At 44.1% G+C, this 22094-nt stretch overlaps 1 protein-coding gene across 7 annotated transcripts in view; it reads right to left on the minus strand.

The window, feature by feature from the left end:
- KANSL1 (KAT8 regulatory NSL complex subunit 1) overlaps positions 1-22094 on the minus strand; it is a 154795-nt gene that overhangs the window by 126533 nt on the left and 6168 nt on the right. For 3 of the 7 annotated variants that reach the window (XM_082195676.1, XM_082195674.1, XM_082195670.1), the window contains exon 1: positions 10621-11382. The exons of 3 other annotated variants lie outside the window; for them this stretch is intronic. The gene's annotated coding sequence lies outside the window, so the exon portion shown is untranslated. Of the gene's footprint in view, positions 1-10620; positions 11384-22094 lie in introns of those variants that run through there. One more of the 7 variants, XM_082195675.1, reaches the window with a different exon arrangement.

A 22094-nucleotide genomic window follows, 5' to 3' on the forward strand; every position in this document is an offset into this window, starting at 1 on the left:
ACTGCCCTGGGGAGTTCATATCACCACCTCTGAGCAGGTTCTTCAAATGCTAGGGTCACCCAAGAGGAAGGCCTCCACAAATTTAAAAATCCAGGCAGGCTGCTATATGGAGGCAGGTGATCCTTCAAGCATTTCAATCCCAGACTTTACAGAGTTTTGGAGACAAGCACCAGCAACTTGTTTTGGTGCCAAGCAATGTTATGTTCCCATTGCTTGGTCCCAGTTTGCAGCGTAACAGCTGCAAACTATACTGCAGCTTCCAGACAGTTTCCAAAGGCAACTCCAAACGCAACAGATTACAGTAATCTAACCTGCAGAGTGCCAGAGCATAGGTTACTCTCGCCTGGCTGTCCCAGTCCATAAAGGATTACCAGCCTCAACCAAAAGACACTCAATGCCATAGAGGTCACATAGGCCTGCAGGGAGAAAGCTAGATCAATGAGCGCTCCCTAAATTTTAAACCCGATTTCTCCAGGTTTAACACTGTCCAAATCAGGCAAACACCTACTGACACAAATGGTGCACCTACCAGCAGTAACCCTGTCTTGTCAGGATGCAGTTGCAGTTTATTGGCCCTCATTCAGCTCATGATTAAGCCCAGACACCCATTCAGCACTTCTATTGCCTCACCTGAATCCAATGTAAAGGGCTGAGAAAGAGACCTGGGTGTCAACAGCACACTGACATGGGTGACTTCATGTAGATATCCACAGAATAAATGCCAGGGAACTGAGAAACAACACACTCAGCACCAACTTCTGGAATCAACCATCCAGACAGGGACAAAACCGCTGCAATGCAGTGAACCTCAATCCTTAAACCAGATGAATACTATCACAATAGTGAAAGCCAGAGATGTCCAAGAAAAATCAACAGGGCATCACTTCCCTAATCCCTCTCTCAGCATAGATAACCCACACTGTAAACAAGGCAGTTTCTGTGCTAAACCAGGCCTGAAACTAGACAGAAACAGATCCAGATAATCAGCCTCAGATAGGCAATCCCAGTTAATAACCATCACCCTGATCTAAGGAGGGCCTTTTCCAGAAACCACATCCTTTAGGACATCTGGGGCTGCCCCTCTCACATATTACAATACAAAATGCAGCAAGAGACTAGTAATTTACACAAGCAATGCATGACAAATTGCTACATTCCCATTATTATTTTTATTATTAACTGAATTTATATACCGCCCTCAGGGTGGTTCACAGAATAAAATCAAAAAATAAAACCACAAAATACATAATCAAAACATAATCAAAATAACCCCCCCAAAAAAGAGACATTTTAAAAGGGCATAGGATGTCAGTCAAGGTCTGGTTAAAAAGGAATGTTTTTGCCTGGCACCTAAAGGTGTATAATGAAGGCGCCAGACGAACTTCCCTGGGGAGAGCATTCCACAGACAGGGAGCCACATTCTTGTGTTGCCACCCTCCGGACCTCTCAAGGAGGCGGCACACAAAAAAGGGCCTCAGAAGATGATTTCAGAGTCCGAAAAAAGGCAGTCCTTGAGGTATTGTGGCCCTGAGCCATTTAAGGCTTCATTGGTCAAAACCAGCATGTGAATTGGGTCCGGAAACTAACTGGTAGCCAGTGCAGTCGGACCAGGATCAGTGTAACATGCTCAAACCGTATTGCTCCAGTGAGCAACCTAGCCGCTGAATTCTGCACTAGCTGAAGTTTCCGAACCGTCTTCAGAGGCAGCCCTACGTATAACGCATTGCAGTAATCTAACCTTGAGGTTACCAGAGCATGGACAACAGTAGTTAGGCTATCCCTGTTCAAATAGGGCATAGCTGGGTTACCAGCTGAAGCTGATGGAAGGCACTCCGGGCCACCGAGGCCACCTGAGCCTTGAGCGACTGCAAAGGATCCAGGAGTACCCCCAAGCTACGAACCTACTCCTTCAGTGGAAGTGTAACCCCATCAAGAGCAGATCTCCCACCCACCCAGTCTAGGGAACCACCCACTAACAGTGCCTCAGTCTTATCTGGATTGTGTTTCAGTTTGTTGGTTCTCATCCAGTCCTTTACTGAGTGGCAAACTTTTTGTCAGATTTCTACAGTGAAGGCAATTCCAGTTGTGGTTCCAGCCACAAACCTGTTCTCGCCCCTTCACCACAAAAGAGCATTAGCTATGCAAAGGAGACAATGGCCCTGATCCTGCAAACCCCATTCACAAGCTTTATGAATTCATATCTGCTATACTGAGCGTGCAAGATCCTATCACACAGGAGACTGCAGACCATTAAGGATTTGCATGGGCTGCTGCAAGGATGAAGCCTTCTACTCCTCCCATTATTCAGACATATGACCACAATCCTAAACACCTTTAGTATTTGAATCACAGCAAAATAACTGTGCTTAATTGGAAAAGTGAAGCCTCTTGACTTTCATTCTTGAACTGAAAAATGCTACAGGCCAAGAGCACACAGCTTCTTGGATATTCCATCCTCAAAAGTTTTTTTAAAAAATACTGTACAGTATTTATATAGTAAGTTCAATGCATTACTCTTTTCCAGAAGCCTCAAGTTAAGAGTTACATTTGGATAAATGTACAGGCTGATACTTACAAAATTAGCACATCAAAAACGGCAATCAGAGAGTGACCACAACTGTTCCAATAAGAAATAGCTTAGCAACATTGGAAGGACAAGTATGGATAAATGCATGGTTGAATAGAGGAAGGATGTCTAATAACACTCTCTAGCCACTCAGAATCATTTAAACAGGTGTTACCAACTTCTAAAGAATGTAAGAGGGTATATCTCAAAATTATATACCTAAATGAGAAAGATAACTGGGAAAAGAATAACCTAAGAATAGCTATGGGTATGTGAAAAGTCTGATAAATGTTTCAAGCAGAGAGTCTTAAAGTTACAATTCAAGTGGTATTTGAGCCACTTCATTTGAAACGTATACTCAAGGAGAATTACTTATTTAGCAAGATTTATATATATCTTGTTTTTAAAAATCTTAAGATGTTTACATAACATTGCATAAAATATTTGTTTTTAAAACAGGAATAAAAACAGAATTCAAAATATGGATAAAACCAAGAGTTTTAAAAACAGATATACATGCAAGAAATGTCTGTCTAGGTAGAACTGCCTAAACAAGGTGCCACTGAATATAATATCCCAGTCTTAACTGTGTTCTTTATCTTAATTTGAAATTATTTTGGTTGAGAGAATTGTAGAATTGTAAGGGACCTATAGGGTCGTCTAGTCCAACCCCTGCAATGCAGGAATCACAACTAAAGCATCCATGACAGGTGGCCATCCAAGCTCTGCTTAAAAACCTCAAAGGAAGGAGAGTTCACCACCTCTCATGAGTCTATTCCACTGTCAAACAGATCTTCCTGGCAGTAACTTATTCCTGATGTTTGATTGTAATCGCCTTTCTTGTAACTTGAATCTCTCTTACCCTCCAAAGCAGGAAAAACAAACTTGCTCCATCATCCATGTGACAGACCTATAGATATCTGAAGATAGCTATCATATCTCCTCTTGGTCTCCTCATTTACAGGCTAATCATACCCAATTCCCTCAACGCTTCCCCATAAAGCTTGGTTTCCAGACCCTTGATCAACTTGGCCACACTCCTCTGCACATTTTCCAGCTTGTCAATATCCCACTTAAATTGTGGTGCCCAGAAATGACATTGATCCCTATTGAAATTCATTCCGTTAGTTTGGTCCCAGTTCTCCAATTTGTGAAGGTCATCTTGAATCCCAATTCTGTCTTCAGCGGCATTGGCTACCCCCCTCAGTTCGGTGTCATCTGCAAAATTGATTGGTATCCCCTCAATATCTCACCCAAATTGTTTATAAAGACTATGAACAACGGGCCCTGGACAGAACCCAATGGCTCCCCACATCACTTTTTTCTAGGATGACAAGGAACCGTTCATGAACTCTTCAGGTTCAGTCAGTTGACCAGCTACATATCCACCTATCAGTTTACCATGTCCAGTTCTCATTTTACTAGCTTCTCTGCAATATCATCATGAGGGACTTTGTCAAAAGCCTTACTGAAATCAAGATACACTACATCCACAGCATTCCCCTTATCCACCAAGCTTGCTAACTCTTATTTAAAAAATAATACTTGTATTTCAATTGAAGACTAAAGATTGCTGTGGCACCTTTTAAAAAACACCTGACCTTTCCTACCTGGATTTAGAGCTGGATTTAGGTTTGATGAGGCCCTAAGCTACTGTAGGTAACGGGACCCTTTATATGTCCAGGTGTCCTTTGTCAACAACAAATTGTCTCTGTTTTTTTGTGTTGAATCTCTGCTTTATGGTAATTTATGAACCTAATAGGTATCTAAAGCCATTTGCACATAACAAAATATATATTTTATCAAAGTAATTGTTGAACTGAAATATAATTAAGAAGTATATTAATAGTGAAATACCGCATTTTTCGCTCTATTACACGCACCCAACCATAACACGCACGTAGTTTTTAGAGGAGGAAAATCTGTAGGCATGCCACCTATAGGCATTCCCTCCATAACACGCACAGACATTTTCCCTTACTTTTTAGGAGGAAAAAAGTGAGTGTTACGGTGCAAAAAATATGGTACTTTTTTAAAAAAATTGGGACCTCCAAGAGAGTGGGGCCCTAAGCTATAGCTTGTTTAGCTTATACATAAAACCGGCACTGCCTGGATTTCAGAATACTGTATGAAGGTACCAGTTCAGACACCAGGTAGGGGCATGCCATTTCTGAAGTCTATCTTGCATAAAAAGAAGATAACGCAGAAGAGTGTGGTGTTGAGCTAGGACCCATTCACCCCAGTATGTCAGGTTTTTACTTTCAGGTAGATTTCTATCTAGAGCATTCAAAAATGGTGTGTGGTGTGCACACCCTTCCTCACAGCAGTGCAATCTATTCAACAGCACATGTAGACAAGTTGGAAGCCAAAACTGAGGCCCTCCTCGCTTGCCCACACCCAAGAACAACTAGGTTGTTCATTACCAATTGTGCTCATTATCACATTACCAATTGAGCTCTGTGAGGCCTCATCATTCCAGGTGTTTATGATGAAAACCCACTTGTTTTTGTCTGCTTTCTGAGTAATTTTATTCTTCTGCTGATGAGTTTGGTTACAGTTACATATTTCTTCTGCTAAATGTTTGTCTTCATTAATGATTTTATGGATGTAGTTGCGTTTTACTATGTTTTGTTTGTAAACTAAACTTGTCGTTACCCTTAAAGGCAACCTAGAAGCATTTTTTTAAAAAATAAAATAAGAGCATGAGCTACAATATTTTTGTAATTCTTCATTCCAAGTAAGATTCATTCTACAGAAGGACAGCTCTGTGTGACATCTATTTGGGACATTAAGACTGATGGGATCCTGGATCGATTATTTTCATTTACAATGCTTATCCTCTAGTATTCTCTCTCAAGCAAGGCCTACACAATTCCTTCCTTATCGGTGCTCAGGAGGCAAGTGAAGATGTCTCCTTTATGTGACATTTGGACTGTGAGCTGAATTTTATCTCTGCATTTTGTTGTTGGGGGACATTTTATTTTATACGTTTGATTTTTACTGAATGGCGCACCACCTTTGAGCAGATGGAAAGGCAGGTGATATGTTTAAAAACAAAGCATATATTATATATTGTATTTACAAGCCAATTCTCCCGAACAAGGCAACATACAAGTAATTACAGATTCCCATTTATACAGCAACCTCGCCATGGACTACTCACCATCTCCCAGTCTAACCTGCCTCTCACAGTTTGTGGGGATAAAATGAAGAGATGGATGGAGAGACAGAAGAACAATATACACCATGGGTAGGAAAACTAAGAGCCGGGGGTCAGATCAATCCCAATCTCCTTCTAAATCCGGCCCATGGACGTTCTGGGAATCAGCGTGTTTTTACATGACTAGAATGTGTCCTTTTATTTAAAATGCATCTCTGAGTTATTTGTGGGTGCTGCCTGGTGTTTTTACAGGAACAGAATGTGTGCTTTTATTTAAAATGCATCTCTGGATTATTGTGGGGCATAGGAATTCATTCATTCCCCCCCAATAGTCCGGCCCCCCACAAGGTCTGAGGGACAGTGGACCGGCCCCCTGCTGAAAAAGTTTGCTGATCCCTAATATACACAGTACGTAATTGTTAATTAATAAATTAGGCAAAGCCCTCACTGTCTTCTATATTTTTCAACTGAATCACAGAATAACAAACCAGGAAGGAGTCATGCAGACTATCTTAAGGCCATGTTCAATCCAGAGCTAGAGCACCCTCTGGCTAATTAGTTCCACTGTCAAACTGCTCTTGCCACTGAAGTTTCTCTAATATTCAACCAAAATCTGTCCTTCTGCAACATGACTTTACCCTCTACATGACAGCCCCTGAAACGACACTGAACAGAAAGCAGCAGGGCCTCCACCCACTGACTCACTCCTACAACAGAGACACCAGACACACAGGCAAAGGGCTCTTGAACCCTTTCCTCTGTTGCCATTCATGCTGGGGAGGCTTGGCAGAGCTCCACACTTCCTTTGGTTGCTTCACTATCATGTGACTGTGGCCGAGGTATGTAACGAAAAGAAGACTCTCTGTACCAAAGCTTTAGTTTCTGTACACACCAGAGAGGAGGGAGTTAAGGAGCCCTTTGTCCTTATCGTAGCTTGGGAGAAAGTGAACAAGGGGTCGATAGTAAGGAAGGTCATTGCAACACCAGGTTATGCTTTGGGGGCTGGGCTGGGCTTCCAGGCTGCTAGCTGCCTGACCCTACCATAAAATAGGAGTGAAAAACTTTTAATACACGCATGTTTCTCTTGACAGTTGTCATTAATTGGTTGATTACAAGGGTCTTTCAAATGACTGATTAATTGGTTGATTGCAAGGGCCTTTCAAATGAGATTAAAAACAAGTTGTGAGCAGTAACCTGCATGTACTATTAAGTTGACAGAATTTAACATCTATTCACCATTAGAATTCACCATATATTTCTTTTTAAACGACCTTTTTATTATATATTGGGCACCCAAGCCTTAACTCTTAAACAGGCATCACATTGTTAACTAATTCTAGTTGGGAAGCCATCTGCTAAGGCAAAAATGAACCCTCTGGCACTTCCAACACGAATTTATTGCTGCTTCAGCTTTTGTGACCAAATCCCACTTTATGTATTTGGCAAAGTAGGCCCTCACCTATGAAAGCTTATGATACAAGAGTGCAATTCTGTATAAAGAATTAAGTTCCGATAAAAGTTCAATGGAACTTATTCCCAGGTAAGTTTTAAGTTCCAGGGGACTTATGCGGACTATAGTGGAGATACCTAACAGAAGTATAGTTTCTCCAAAATAATTTATTACAAGTCAATGAAAGCAGTAACAGAATTTTATAAATCCAAATAATTCAATTTGCCTATAGAAACAGACTCTCAGCAGACTCCCTGTGTATGTAAAACATTGCTTGTTCAGGAGGGAAATGACACTATCCATGAAACACATGAATACATGCATTCATAAGTACAGTTTTAATAAATAAGGATCCCTTTGCACCCAGAGAACAAGCACTCAATCCTGTTTATCTGCCGGCACATTGCCTTCCAAGACTCCTATGGGCTGAGGTCAACTTCTAATTGAAACAAAAAACTTCACACTTCCTCAGATTTCACGCTCTTAATTTATGTAATGCCACTGTCCTATTGTGACATTATGAAATGTAAATAGAGACATTTTAAACCATATATCACACACCATAATATACACATATAATCCAGCCCAAGCTGTCACACTTATTTCACTTTTCCGTGCCTTCATTACCAAATTTTCACTATATATTCCCCCATATTGTAGATAAGAACCCAGAGGTGTTTACTGTATCAAGCTTACTTGGTTGGCAGAATTTCTCCTGCTACACTAGATTCTAGCAGAAGTTTAAGTTAAACAGTTTCCAATGACACCTAAACACCATTTTATTAAATGTCTGACTACAGCAACCACTCACAAGTTCCTTTTTGACGACAGCCACTAACTCCAATTGCTGTGCAGCACAAGTCTACACATATTTACCCAGAAGTTGCATTCTGGCAAGTGGGACTTACTCCCTAGTAACTGCCTTTAGGATCACAGCCTTAATGTCTAATTTGTTGATACAGGGGTGTTACAGTATTTTTCCAACAAAGAGTAGTTATTTTTAAAAGTCATTTATTTACCTTACCCCACACACAGAGAGAAAATTCTATGTAGATCAGTAAGCCACAAGGATTGACTTCTAGAATTTTTGTGAGCCTGTCACAACCAGAAGTACTCTCCTTCACTTTCACAACATGTTTTAACTTTTAAGGGAGAGCTTTTTACCTAAGCCTTATTTTTAGAATTACGTATCATAGACACAGAGCAAGCATCACATGACATGATGCAACAGCTTGAGAGAAAGAGGCCCAAATTGTTGTCAATTTAACATTCACAACATAGCCATAAAAATGGGAAATGTTATTTAAATTAATTTCATGTGATAAAAAATAAAATTCTGTAGCACTGAACAAGTTTATCATCAAAGTACAGTTACAGTACAGATAACCCCTTCCCCTCCCCCCCAAAAAGGGTAACCTTGTTTTTAATTGACATATCTCATTTAAGATGATTCTGCAGCAGACTAGTCAACCAACAGCACCATTATTTACAAAGCATTCTTTAATTTGACATCTTTAAGCAAAAAAGTTTAGTGAACTGAAATTGTTTACAGTTTAAGGGGGGTGGAAACATTCCCGCCAATTCTAAATCATTAGTGATAAAAGGCAGACAAGCAACATCAAATGCCAAATGGCTTACTAGGACAAAACCAAGTTTGTAAATGAAACAGCCACTGTGCAGTTCAAACAAATGGGGGAAGGGGGAGGTATGTTCACATACACTAAGCTGTTACAAGTAAGTTTCAGAGTAAGTACACTGAATCGTGAAAAGGTGACAGAAGCCACGTTTACTGGCATAACTATCATACTACTTACTACACGTGACCCAACTCTACACCTCATCTACAGGCCCTATTAAAATAAAGAGGCAAATCCCACGGGTTAAAGATTATGCAAAAGAAGTGTTATGCAATTTGTGCCTGGTTTCTTCAAAACGTATACAAGAGTTTGTTTAGCTAGAGTGTCCCCACCACCACTAACAGGAAAGTCGGTTTAGAAACGAACCGACCAAAAAGAGAGAGAGAAAGAATAGGGGGAGGGGAAAACAAATTCATTGTTGTTGACCGTAGTAACAAAGCTACCCATACAACAGCAAGCAGTCACCACAACGCGCACACAAAAAAATGACTGCCAACCAGCCACGTGACGGCGAGATCTCCAACACAGGCGCGCGCATACACACACACACACACACACACACAGGCGCACACGCGCAAGATGTTTGAGAATGGAAACTGGGGATGGGTTTAGAAGGCTGTGATGGAACTTCGGGCGCGCCGGCGTTCGAATGCTGGTGAGAAGTAGCAAACTGGAAGGCGTGCATGTTTTATGAATAGGGGGAGGGGGGTAGAGGAGGAGAGACACACTAAACACAAAGAGAAAGAAACTCCAGTTGGGAAGCTCTCTTTTCTTTGCTAAAGGAGGGGGAAGCCTTCAATTTAAAGTGGCGCCATCAGAAACCAGCCTCTCTTCTTCTTCCCCCTCCCCCTCGCTCATGCAATGGAGCCGCAATACTTCGCCTAAGCGCGCACACGCACATACAAACACCAGTCTCAAAAGAGTCGGGCTAGGTTTTTTGTTTAAAGCCACTTAAGCGGGGGGGGGGGGGCGAGAGAGACGCGATTATGGTGGGCATTAAGACAGCGCCTTGACTGTGCAAAGTGCTTTACTCTATTGTAAAGTGAGCACTGCGGGAGTGGTCGTCTCTATTCCCAAACAAAGTCAACCCACCTCCTTTTTCTCGCTTCTCCCCCCCACCTCCACCCCCCAACCGTAAAGAGACCGGCTAGAGTGCTCGTAATCTACCACCACCCCTTTTCCCACACTCAACTATGATCGATTTTAAGGATTGAACGTTCTTTTGCCACCTGATAAAGCGCGATTACACCAAACTGCATGGCTTTTTAAAGCACCGCGGGGGGGGGGCAAGAGAAGGGGAGCTGCATTTTAGGTGCAGGACACCGCAAACGCCTCGGACTGTTGCGAACCCGTAACACGCAACAACCACCAACGACGGCGACGAGAAAGTAGCAGGGCAAAAAATAATAATATTCGTCATGGAGACTTGGGAGCCTGGCTGCGCCTGGCACCGGGGGCTGGAGAAGAAGGAAAGCGGACAGGGAAGTTTATTATCATCGCTGTTATGCTTAAAGGAGGGGGGGCGGGAGGAGAGGAATAAACATAATTAAATAGAGGGTACATCTTAGGACCAGAAATTAAAAGCAACGGTATAGGAAACATAGGGCAAAGGTGTCGGGGGGGGGAGAAAGGGGGGTAAAAATAAGTTGTTTTCTGGCCGCCGAGGGCGCTTCCGAGGGCGCAGCCAGTCAGCCGCGCTAACAAAGGCAGGGAGAGAAGGGCCGAGCAAGGGCAACGGGGAAAGCCAAGCCAAGCCAGCAATGGAGCAAGGCGGGCGAAAGCAAAGCAAGCAGGCGGCGGCACCTACCACGTGATGGAGCCGAGAGCAGAGTCCGGGCGGATCCGGCCCGGTGCAAAAAAAAATAAAAAAATAAAAAGGGCGCAGTTTGCAAACAAGGCGAGTGAAGCCGAGTTCTCTTCACTGCCGCCGCCGCCGCCTCTGCTTCTCCCACCGCCGTAGTCGTCTTCGTCGCCGCTGCTTTTCTTTCTCTCTCGCCCGCTCCCCCTTTTCCCCCCTTCCTCCCAGCCCCGGCTCCCCTTTCCCTGCCCGCCTGCTCCCTGCTCTCCTGCAGGCAAGGAGGGCGGGCGGGCAGGAAAAGGGTTGGGGAAGGAAGGGATTTGGGGAGGGGGGGGAGAAGGTTGTCTCCTCTTTTGCAACCACCCCCACACCCCACACCCCGGAGGAAAAGGAGGAGGAGGAGGAAGAAGAAGAAGAGGCGGCGGCGGGGGAGAAAGAAGGTGCTCCTCTTTCCTCCCCCCAGTGGCGGCGGCGACTGCTGTTGCGGTGCCTCCGCCTCCTCCTACTGCAAAGGAGGGTCTCTCGCTCGCTCGCTCTTCTTCAAAGTGGGGCACAGGGTGCAATAATCTCTGCGGCGCTGCCTTCTCCCCGTCTTCGCCCCCTTTTATCCTGTGCCTTCGCGCCCTACCCTCCGCCCGGGCGCGACAGCAGGGCAGCCGCAGCGGGCGCGGAGGTGGCGCTGCCGCCGCTGTTTTTCTGCTGCTAAATTCTGTTCGGGGAAAAAAATGGCGGCCGGGCTCCTTCTCTGCCCTCCTCCTCCTCCCTTTAATCGGAGAATGCACCGGGCAGGCAAGGCAGCGCGAAGCGGGGGGAGGAGGAGGGAAAGCGAAAAGAGGAGGGAGGGGGGGAGGGAAGAGAGAGAGAAAAAAAGAAAGAGCCAGAGAAAGGGAGGCGCGAGCGCCACCGCCGGTTTCCCGAGCGCACTGCGGGCGAGCGCGCAGCCTCTGCAGCTAAAAAAAAAAAAGGTCTCTTTTTTTGCGCGCGCGAACAAGCGAGCAGACGCGAGTTAAAAAGGCGCGCGCGCGCCTCCCCCGTCCTCCCCGCACACAAGCAAGCGAGCGAGCAGATGAATGGGAGGGCGGCGCGCGACCCACGGAGAGGGCAGGCAGCGGCACGCTCGGAACAAGCTGAGGAGTTAGAAGGGCACGAAAACAGCATTTTGAATATCTCAGGGGTTGGCGAGGTTGAAAGCCAGTCCTGCTGTTTGGCAGAGTGAGGCAACAGCAGCCGGTTCTGAACTTTCAGGAGAGGCAGGCGAATTGTGGTTAAATATTTTTATATCATATAAATACACAAGCATATTTACTGCTCAGTTGGGAGGAGAGGCACTTGTGGGATTTTTCTACCTCAGGTACCAAAGCAGCAGTCTTAGGTACTATACGACCCTCGACTTGTGTGGGAAAGAGGGCACTGTTTGTGGCTCTGCCTCAGGCAACAAAATGTATTGGATTGGCCCAGAAAATGTCTTAAATTTTGACCCTTATAAACCCCTAAATGCATGGAGCTCAACTGTACCTTTGTATGTGCAGCACCCAAAAGGCAACTTCAGGAGAACAGCGCATATTCAGAACTGCCCTCCCTTAATAAGAATTTGAATCAAGGCCTCCAAAACTGTGCCTAACATTCTAACTGCTCAAACACTTTCACAATAGGCTACCATTGTAATAGATAATTTACCTTCCTGCAGGTTATCCTACCACCATGGTGTTTGCTTTCACTCTGATCGGTTTTACGCTGCACTCTGAAACACTGTACTTTTAAAGCCAGATCCGCAGAAATAGAAGCAACACTGAAGCTTCTTTCAGCCCAGTTCTCTGCGAGTTAAAATTACTTGGCGTTGATAATTATAAAGCATTTGCGCTAAATATGTCTGCCTGCAAAAATAGCATCACAATGCAAGTGCAACACTGGGTTTTCTAATGCAACATTAGTGAGGCTCTGGTATGCCCAAAGCACTTAAAAGGGAGTTGGGTCCAATATGAACTTTGTTAGAGACTTGCAAAGCTGCTAGATTGAAGCTGCTCAACAGAAAACACTGCAAGCTAGCAATATCCACAATCAAGACAAGCCATATAAAATTATTGCATTACTTTCAGATATAAAGATAATTGATCTACTGTCCTCTAATGGATTACTGTGAATATGCAAGTGGCTGCTGCTTTGCTCCAAGCCAAATCTTGCCTTCACATCAAGGTTTTGTTTGCAGCAAAACTAACCATGACCACTGCTTTGGACTAAGCCAAAAGTTATGGTTTGTTCCTCCCACTCATGCTAGAGGAAGAGCAGAGCAAGAGTATTCACTGTGCCCATGGTAAACTATTAACTATGGTCTAGCATGCTGTGCAAACTTTGCCATAGGCAAAGAGTCTAATGAGATGTTAGTCTAGGAAATAATCCTATTGCTCACCTTCGGGATGAGAGCAAACATCAGTTTAAATGTGTGATTATGAAAATTTCACACACCCCAATATTTGAATAATTTCCTTCTCCTATCATTGCATTTAACTCTCCTCCCCTGACAACCCTAATAACCCCTTGTTCATTGGATGGGAACTATTTGCAGGAAAAATACATTTTTTAACTTCTCTAAAATAATATTATTTTATTTGTTTGTAGAGTCTTCCCCTCACCAAGATTTACCCTCAGATCTGCCAGGTGCCATCCCCTGAGTTCCCACACTTCACCTTGTCCATCTCAGGACCTGAAGCTTAGGAGACATGACAAGCCTAGAGGAAGCAGCTTCCTTTAAGGAAACTTATGGCTCCTTCTGACATCACCCAAGCAGCATGGAAGTCACTGCAGTTTCTGTCATTCATGTGCTACGCTAGCACAGAAGCTCCAGGACATGTGGGAGGGGTCCCCAGCATGACTACTTCCCACTCCCAAGGGACTGGCTGGAATGGCCATCACCTGCACCCTCAGCTTCCAATGTGAAGGCTCCCAATCATTGCAGCTGCTCCTATGCTACTAAGATTGCATCCAAAGGGGTCCCTGGTGAGGTCACCAAGGAAGTCAAGGCAGGATTTCCTATCTCACAGCACATACCCTATGCCGGGGGTTCCCAAACTGTAAATGAAAGCAGCAATGGAAATGCAATGAAAAACCACACAGTATCTAGCACACCACGATACAACTGTTAAAACTGGCAGAAAAATCAGTGGGTGACCTGCCACAGTGTTTGAAACTCCCATTGTTCTAGGCGCATTTTGCGACAGGGAATTTCATTAGCCCAAGCAGTTTCTGAGCTCTGGGCTCAGTACTGCGCCTAAGATTTCAGATCAAAACTGCAGAGTGGAAGGAAAGGAAGGCCTTTTTCTGCCTCCCCACTTCCAGCTACTTTCTGAAGAAGAGACCCTTAAGACCATTAGGGCGGTAGGCAGGGGAAGGACCAGACCATGTGAAAAATGAACATAATATTTTAGCTGCAGTTCATTCATTTTCAGCTTTGTATTCTTGTTATAAAAAATGTGACCTAAACATTCTGTTGTTAAGCCCATAACCAAGGTTTAAGGTGCCATTTAGCTCCAAGACCCTAAGCAGTTCTCAAGTGGCCCACGGTAAAAAAAAATAAAAATTGGGAAAAACTGTCCAACACCAAATGGGTTTACACCCTGCAGCACTATTCCTAGGGACTTTTGATTGTCACTGGGATAGCTCAGTCGGTAGAGCATGAGACTCTTAACCTCAGGGTTATGAGTTTGAGCCTCATGTTGGGCAAAAGATTCCAGCATTGCAGGAGTTTGGACCAGATGACCTTTATGGTCCCTTCCAACTCTACAATTCTATGATTATGAGTTCTTACTACCCTGATCGTGGGAGGGATCCGAGCAGGGCTAAATCCTGCTGTTTTGGCTGCGCACACCAGAGGTGCACCCTCCCACATGTCAGGTGTTGTTTGGGGGAAATGGCCTCATGGACTGAACTGATGGACCAAGACTGGCTCCCCCCCCCCTTGGTTAAAGAGAATCCCCTCTGCTCAGAACACACAAGTTTAAATTAACTGAAAAGCTAATGACCCCCAAACAGAATTACTAGCAGTAAAGAAGCAGGAAAAAGATGTTGGCTCGAACCTTTGGTACTTGCACTAGCTGTTCAAACAGGCAGGTAGGTCATATCAGAGTAACAGGCAGGTGGTTTGGGTTACAGTTAGGTTAAGTCAAAAGTCCTTTCTGCTCTTTGGCAGAAAATGCAGCATGAACTCCAGGGAGCACAGCTGGCTAACTCCAAACTGAAGACCTGGAACACAACACTTGGTTGCATATTTATAGAAACATGCTTGCAAAACTGATGCAATGGGATGACGCTGCTTGGGGTAAAACAGGTAAACCTGTGGCTGCAACATACACCTCTGCCCATTTGGAAGGCAGGCAGGCAAATTCTGGGTAAAAGCAAAGCTCTATGAAGGATCTACCATTTAACCTGTTGTATCCCTAATTCTCTGTGACAGCTGTCTTTTTTCCTTTTTGCGCAGTGAATTGTTTTTGTGAATTATTGTGACACCCACTGAGATCATAGCTTCCTACATCTTTGCTAGCACACCTTTCAAAGTTTCCACCCACCACCCAATGATCTCAACACCTGTCAAGCCATTCACAAGACTGGAGGGTGGGGGCCACAAGCATCTTTCATTGCATCAAGAGTAGTTTCTGTCACTTCCCAAGCAATTTTACCTTTAGGAAGGGAGGGAGCAAAAGAGTCCTTTCCCCCTCATCTGCTACTATTTACTATTTACACTTGAAGAACTGAGGTTGAAAAACTTAACCCAATGACTCTTTAGCAAATGCAGGCCTAAATGTAGGTTTTGCAACTCTCCATTTACACCTCAGCAACTCTCTTTCATTTATGCAGAAGGAGAAAGGGCTAAGATATTCCTCCTGGCACCCCAAAGAGTTTACTAGAGCATGCATGAGCAACACGAGAGGTATTTATTCTACATCTGGGTATCTGTAGCCAGCTATCCCTAGCTTAGACTACCACAGTGCATTCTACATGGGGGCTACCTTTGAAGACCATACCAAAACTGCAGTTCTTCCAAATTACAGCAGAGGGGATACTGACTGGGACCCGTTAGGTGCTGTGTATTTCACTGACCGGCAAATGATCTATTTTCAAGCATGATTCATGATAGCACTCGCCTTTGTCTTTCTTCCCTTATGTTAACAGCCTGGACATGCTTAAATGTAAGGACCTGCCTTTGAGGCGCTTCAGATGTGAGACAGGTGGTAACTGGGGAGCAGAATCTTTTCTGGCACCCCTATTCTAGACCAGCTTCCTCCAAGACCTTCCTGGCACTCACTCATGGCACCTTCTCAGTGCCAGATGAAGAATGAGCTTGCTCATTTTCACAGCTCTTTTAGATCTTTTAGTTTTTCACTTGCTGCCTTCACTGAAGGCAGCCCTTTTTAGGGAAGTTTTTAATGTTTCATTATGTTTTTGTATATGCTAGAAACTGCCCACCAGCTACCCACAGTGGCTGGAGCAGCTCAGTAACATGGTGGGGTACATATAATAAAATTATTCTCATTTATTATTAAGATTGCTTGCTATGCTGCTGGTTGAAACCAGTTTTATTGCTACTGCTGTTTATACATCAGGATAATATGGCAGCAATAAATACTATAGCTCTAACATTTCTCTGGTGAAAATAGGGACATCCTATTCAACAACAACAATTTTTATTTATACCCCGCCCATCAGACATAATTAAACTTTTTAAAACCTTCCCAAGAAACACAATTTAACTGGTTCCGAGTAAACATGCATAGGATTGTGCTGCCAAAGCAGGCCTCTTTATTGAGGCTTAATTACCATTCAACCTCAATAACTTACATGAGGTTCCTGCAATTACAATTCTAAAATGTGCAGAACTGTGGTTTTTTTTGGGGGGGGGCAATGAGCTAGCACTGTATTCCTAGCCTGTTCTGGAGCTTCCAGCAGCATAGCTCCATAATACACAGGGCTAGAAACTTGATAGATTTTATAGATCTCTTTGTAGTGCACAGTCCTGATTCTGACTTTAAACAGTATAGGTTGTGAAAACACTGCAGCTTGTGCCCTCTGTTTCTTCCACATTTTTTTGTTTAATACTATTCTGTTTGAACAAGGGCAGCTTTGTGAAGAAACCAAGATTCTGTTAGATAGGGAGGGTTCTGAGCAAAAAGCAAATGTCCTGTTTAGATAAAGGACAGCCTATGAGCCGAGTGTAGATATATAAGGTGTTTTGAAACAGGCTTCCTATTCTATAAAGGGCAACAAACACACAGAGTTTTCTAATAAGCAATGTGCAAGGGAGGAGTGTGTGGAAAAGGAAGTGACTGGGGGGGGGTGAGGGCCGTAGCTCAGGGACAGAGCACGTGCTTTGCATGCAGAAGGTCTCCAAGCAGCCCAGTATTGGGAAGTTTTTAATGTTTGATGTTTTATTATGTTTTTATATGTGTTGGAAGCTGCCCAGAGTGGCTGGGAAAACCCAGTCAGACGGGCGGCGTATTATTATTATTATTATTATTATCAGGATCCCAAATCCTGGCGAGGTTCTCCACCCAAATCTATTGTCCATTTCCCGCCCCATTGATGTTAGGACAGGGTGGGAATCTCCAAGTTGCAACTTGAAAACTCTATTGCCTTCACTCTGAACTGTAATACGAAGTATTGAAAGTATTGTCCACCGTGTGAAACGTAGACATTTAAAGAAAATATAAGTGTACATATTTACGCACTGTTTGTGATCAATTTTGCAGAGCTAGAGGCAGGCGGAATTAGGGGGTCTCTCCCATCTCTGTCCACCTCTCCCCAGTGGCATAGAAAGGGGGGTGTGGTCCACCCCGGGTGCCATCACTGAGGAGGGGTGACAAAATGGCAAAAATATGTTTTTGAAAAAATAACTCCTGCACCCATCACACACCCCTTCCTACGCCACTGCAGGAACACTCTCCCCTCGAGCGATTTCCAGAAACCAGAAGCATTGCTGCCTGCAACTTTGCTAGGTTATGGCTAGTAGCCTTTGACAGTCCTCTCCTCCATGAATCTGCCTAATCCAGAGGCGCAGCTAGGTGAGGCGGGGGGCACTGGACGTCACACCACAGGGGCTGCAGCGTGCCTGAGCCACTTGTCTCTCCTGAGGGGGAGGTGGCGGGCGGACTGCCTGAAGCTCTGTGCTGCTTTTTTGAGCATCGTGGGGCTTGTGTCTGCTCACCACCTCATCCACCCTACAGCTGAAGGGGAGGCTGCGGAGAGACTCCACGCAGCGCGTCCTGCCTTGACTTGCCCCACCTCCATGGGTAGCTTGCCCCGCCCCCATGGGCAGCTCACTCTGCCCCCAACTGCAGGGCACGCACGCTGCCCCGGGCACCCGAGCGGCTAGCTACGCCACTGCCTCTCCCCACTGTGGTCTAACTGGTATCTGGGAGTCCCTGTATCCCAGGCTGACAGTTGAAGAGGCCATTTTAGAGGAAAGGAAGTTAAGGGAGGCGTGATAAAAGGCTACACCGACACAGCCTCTATACATGCAGAACAGGGCTACACAATGCAGCTTTACCTCCAGCAAACTGCTTAAGAAAACTACAATTCAGGAGAAGCGGGGAGTAAAGATTATGTGAACCAGACACATTACTATAAATGTGGAGTGCACCAGATGTTGAGAAACAGTTAAACAGTTAATGCTGATGTTTTTGTATTCCTGTGTTGGGGGGAAGCCTGCTGGCATATGTGGCAATAAGTATGACAACTAAATAATAAAAAGTGTATTTTAAAAATATACACAATAGGTGGAAGATCATCTATATTCACTACAGCAACACCTATCGCCTTCTGTCTGCAAAGAGTCCTTCCTTGCAACACCTTATGTAGGCCCAATAATAAAGAGGCGATCACCCTAAACCAATTTGAGTGCATATCATATGCTGAGCTGATAGCAGCGACAGCATGTTCCTGCTCTGCTCAACATCACAGATTGCAGTGCTTCAGACAGCCACAAGGCGGCATAGCTACCCCTTGAGCACCTCCCAATCCTTTTCCCTAATGCAAGTTAGCCGCTCTGCAAGTGAAGGTGAGGAAGGGAAACAATGCTGTCAGTCACCGCAAGGCCTGCTGGGAAATGTAGTTCACTATTTAGATCATGCGACTCCAGCAGTTTTGCACAGGCTCTATCGCCGCCGCCAGGGCAAACACGACAACTACTTTCATATGCATGTACGCAGTAGGGGATCCTAAAATGTCGTCTGGCTTAAATTTAACGGAGCTGTATTTTTAATACAACTGTAGTCAGTGAACATTTTAAGCGCTGCCCACTGAATATACTCTCATGAGTATAACAAGACAAAGAAAAAGGTCATTAACTGAAGATTGTTTTATATATAAAAAATCTCATATACAGTTAATATATATTAAAGAAACATATTCTTGAGTATTAGTAGTTCTCAATAATACATGTTTAAAATTTAGCTACAATTATACTCCCCTCTCAGGACGGGCTCTAGTACCTGAGAACCAGGATCCGAATTTCTAAGTAAGTAAAATAAATACAGTATATAGAGCTTAAAATTGTGTGCACTGAATTATGGGGTCTCTGCTTCATTTTCTCTGTGCTAGTTTTGTTCAACAGAAGCACTGAGTATAACTTAACTGGATGCAACCAGAGTAGGCACCTTGAAATTAATGACCCCAAGTTAGTAGTCTCCATTAATTTCAATGGGTCTACTCTGAGTATGATTAACACACTACAATCCATTCTCTCTCTCACTTACACAGAGGCAACTTCAGTACCATCCTTTGCGATTTTAGGTTTTGAAGCTGTGTGCATCCCTGCTCAACCCATCTCCCAAGTTTCTTCCAGATGAACTGGTTATTTAGCATTCATCTTTATTTGCTTGCACAGACTATGTCCTGTCTTTATTGAGCAATTGTTCTGATTTGTTTCCTGGACTGTTATATGAAAATGAGCATTTATTCTGCATCCATCCTCATTTGCCTGTGGATCTTTACATCCCTTCGCATTAATCATTTGTTCACCCTGAACTTTTCATTGCATTTCCCTGTCACCTTCGAAACGGCAAAAGGTTAGCTGTTGTTTTTGTTAAAGTAGATCTGTTATGCTAGGGTAGGGGTCCCAAGCAGCCCATGGGGGTCATTTAACCGGCCCACGAGTCGCCCCCGAACTGAGCCATCTGCTCGGCAAGGCCCCACACACTGTGCTAAACCAGTGCAGTGTGGCACGGGACTCGCTTCCGCAGCACCAGAAATTGCGTCTGCGCTGACGCCGGAAATCACATCTGCGCACAAGCAGATGCCAGAAATCGCGGGTGCGCGCGCAATCTGGCGTATGGTGGGATCTCCGCTGGAGTGAACCAGCCCAGGCGAGGTAAATCTTGCCGACCCCTGTGCTAGAGCAACAGAGAGCTATTATCCACTTTAACTGCACAAACCTGAAGTTTCAGTACGGATTGAATCCCTCCTGCAAAATAATGACAGCCAGCAGGAACCCTTAGTCTTCTGCTTCTTCTTCTGGGCTATGCACTTATGGGAGACAACATACTCCCATTTTCCAATTTCATCTCAACAATGAATAGACTTCTCAGGACTCTCAGCAAGGGAGGAAGTAAAAGTCTTGTCAACGTAACCTCTGCTATCAGGACCTTTCTATGTAAAACATAATTATGGACATTTGTTATAGTGATGGTGTGCACACATGCCCCTCCTCAGAAGAGAAAGCCCCAAGGCAGCTCCAGATGCCAACCTATGAAGCATCCCTAGAAAATGATTTATTTTTCCTATGGAACACTGGGATTTGGGGGCAGGGGAAGACAGCAGAGTTAGTTATAAAGTGTTTTTAGATATGCTGTAAGCTGCCCAGAGTGGCTGGGGAAGCCAAGCCAGATGGGTGGGGTATAAAATAATAATAATAATAATTTTTATTATTTTATTTTAATTTATTATTTGATTCAATTCTATTTTTCTATTTTTACAGAGAAAACATTCCATAATAAGCAAAGCAGAAACAGCACAGTTTGGAAAGGATGGAAGGAAGGGTGGATATATCCTTTGAACTGAACTATAAAAGAACTGTTTGTGATTTCATTTTGTCTTTTGGGGCAAGATTTCTCTGCACAGATAGGGTGCAGGGTATAGTGGGCACCACACTACAAAGCTGGGATGGTTTTAAGGCAGGGAGCCAGACCAGTGATTTTATACACACACATTCAAGCTGTCTCAGAAGAGCCGTGGAATTTCATTGCGTGCCGATTAATAGGTGCAAAAGAGACATTTCTGTTACGTGAAAGATGTCATTTCCAAATGTGTAAAAGACGAAACATGCAGTTCAGATAGAAAGCATTTGTCACAGGTGAACAAACACCACCACAGGAAGTTTGGATGAAACTGTACATCCACAACAGGCAATGTTGTAAAAAACCAAAAAAACTACAGGCGGCTGATTTCAGGTTAAATACTAGAAGGAAACCTGCTAACCGTAACATCCACAGCCAGAAAACACCTTTATTAGCATGCTTTAACTAACAAGTTGCTCAGTAATCAAACAACCTGGAAAGTGAGGCTATGGGGTTTCTTTTTTTGGAGTTTTTCAATTAAACACTAGACAGGCATCTGTCAGGAACTATTTAGGTCTATGACAGTCTTCATGAAGAAACCAGAGTAGACTACGTAACTCTCCGTAGAAGCTTCTACTTTGTCAACATAATGGTGGATTAGTCCCCTCTGTGCCAACATTTTAGCACATCCAGCACTTCACTCTAGCAAGTGTAATCTGTGTGGAGAAGTAGATTGCTACTGGCAGATTAACTATCTGTCAACCTAGTCTGGATGCACAGAATACTGCAGCGTCAATGGAGGGTGGGGGAAAGAGACAGCTTTCAGCAACTCCTGAACGCCAAACCTAAGGGTAGCCAACAGTCCCTTCCAGATGTAATTCTCATCATCCCTGACCATTGAACATGCTGACCAGGGCTGATGGGAGTTGGACTCCAACAACCACTAGAGAGCATCACATTGGCTACCCCTATGTGCATTAGACATTCTTTATCCACAACTGCACACTCTCTTTATTCTATAATCGGAACTATGGTAGCAAACAGGTAGGAGGCAATGCACTTTGGGTATGCATATCGACAATGCTCAGTAAGAGAATTCGTCAACTTTAAGTTCATTTAGTGTATTCCCAGTCTTTTGCTGTAGTGAAAAAACAAAAAAAATAGAACAGAACAAAACACTAGTGGAGAAAGACATTTTGGAAAGCGCAGCATACACTCCAGGTACCGTCTCTCTCAACTGCTCTGCTTACGAATGGCCCAGTGCTAACTTAGCAAAGTGGCCGCATGTGGAAGTGTGTTGTGCTACATATTCATGTCAGAAGTCAAATTATCTTGTTTCTCCCAAAGGCGTACTGCCCAAGAACTTTTAAGACCACCAGGTTATTTGTTTAAAGGGGAAAGACCCCTCTCAAGAGAGACAGAAATAAACACTGGCTCAAACCA

This window comes from Podarcis vaucheri (genome assembly GCF_965113315.1).
Source record: "Podarcis vaucheri genome assembly, chromosome: 13".
Taxonomy (NCBI): domain Eukaryota; kingdom Metazoa; phylum Chordata; class Lepidosauria; order Squamata; family Lacertidae; genus Podarcis; species Podarcis vaucheri.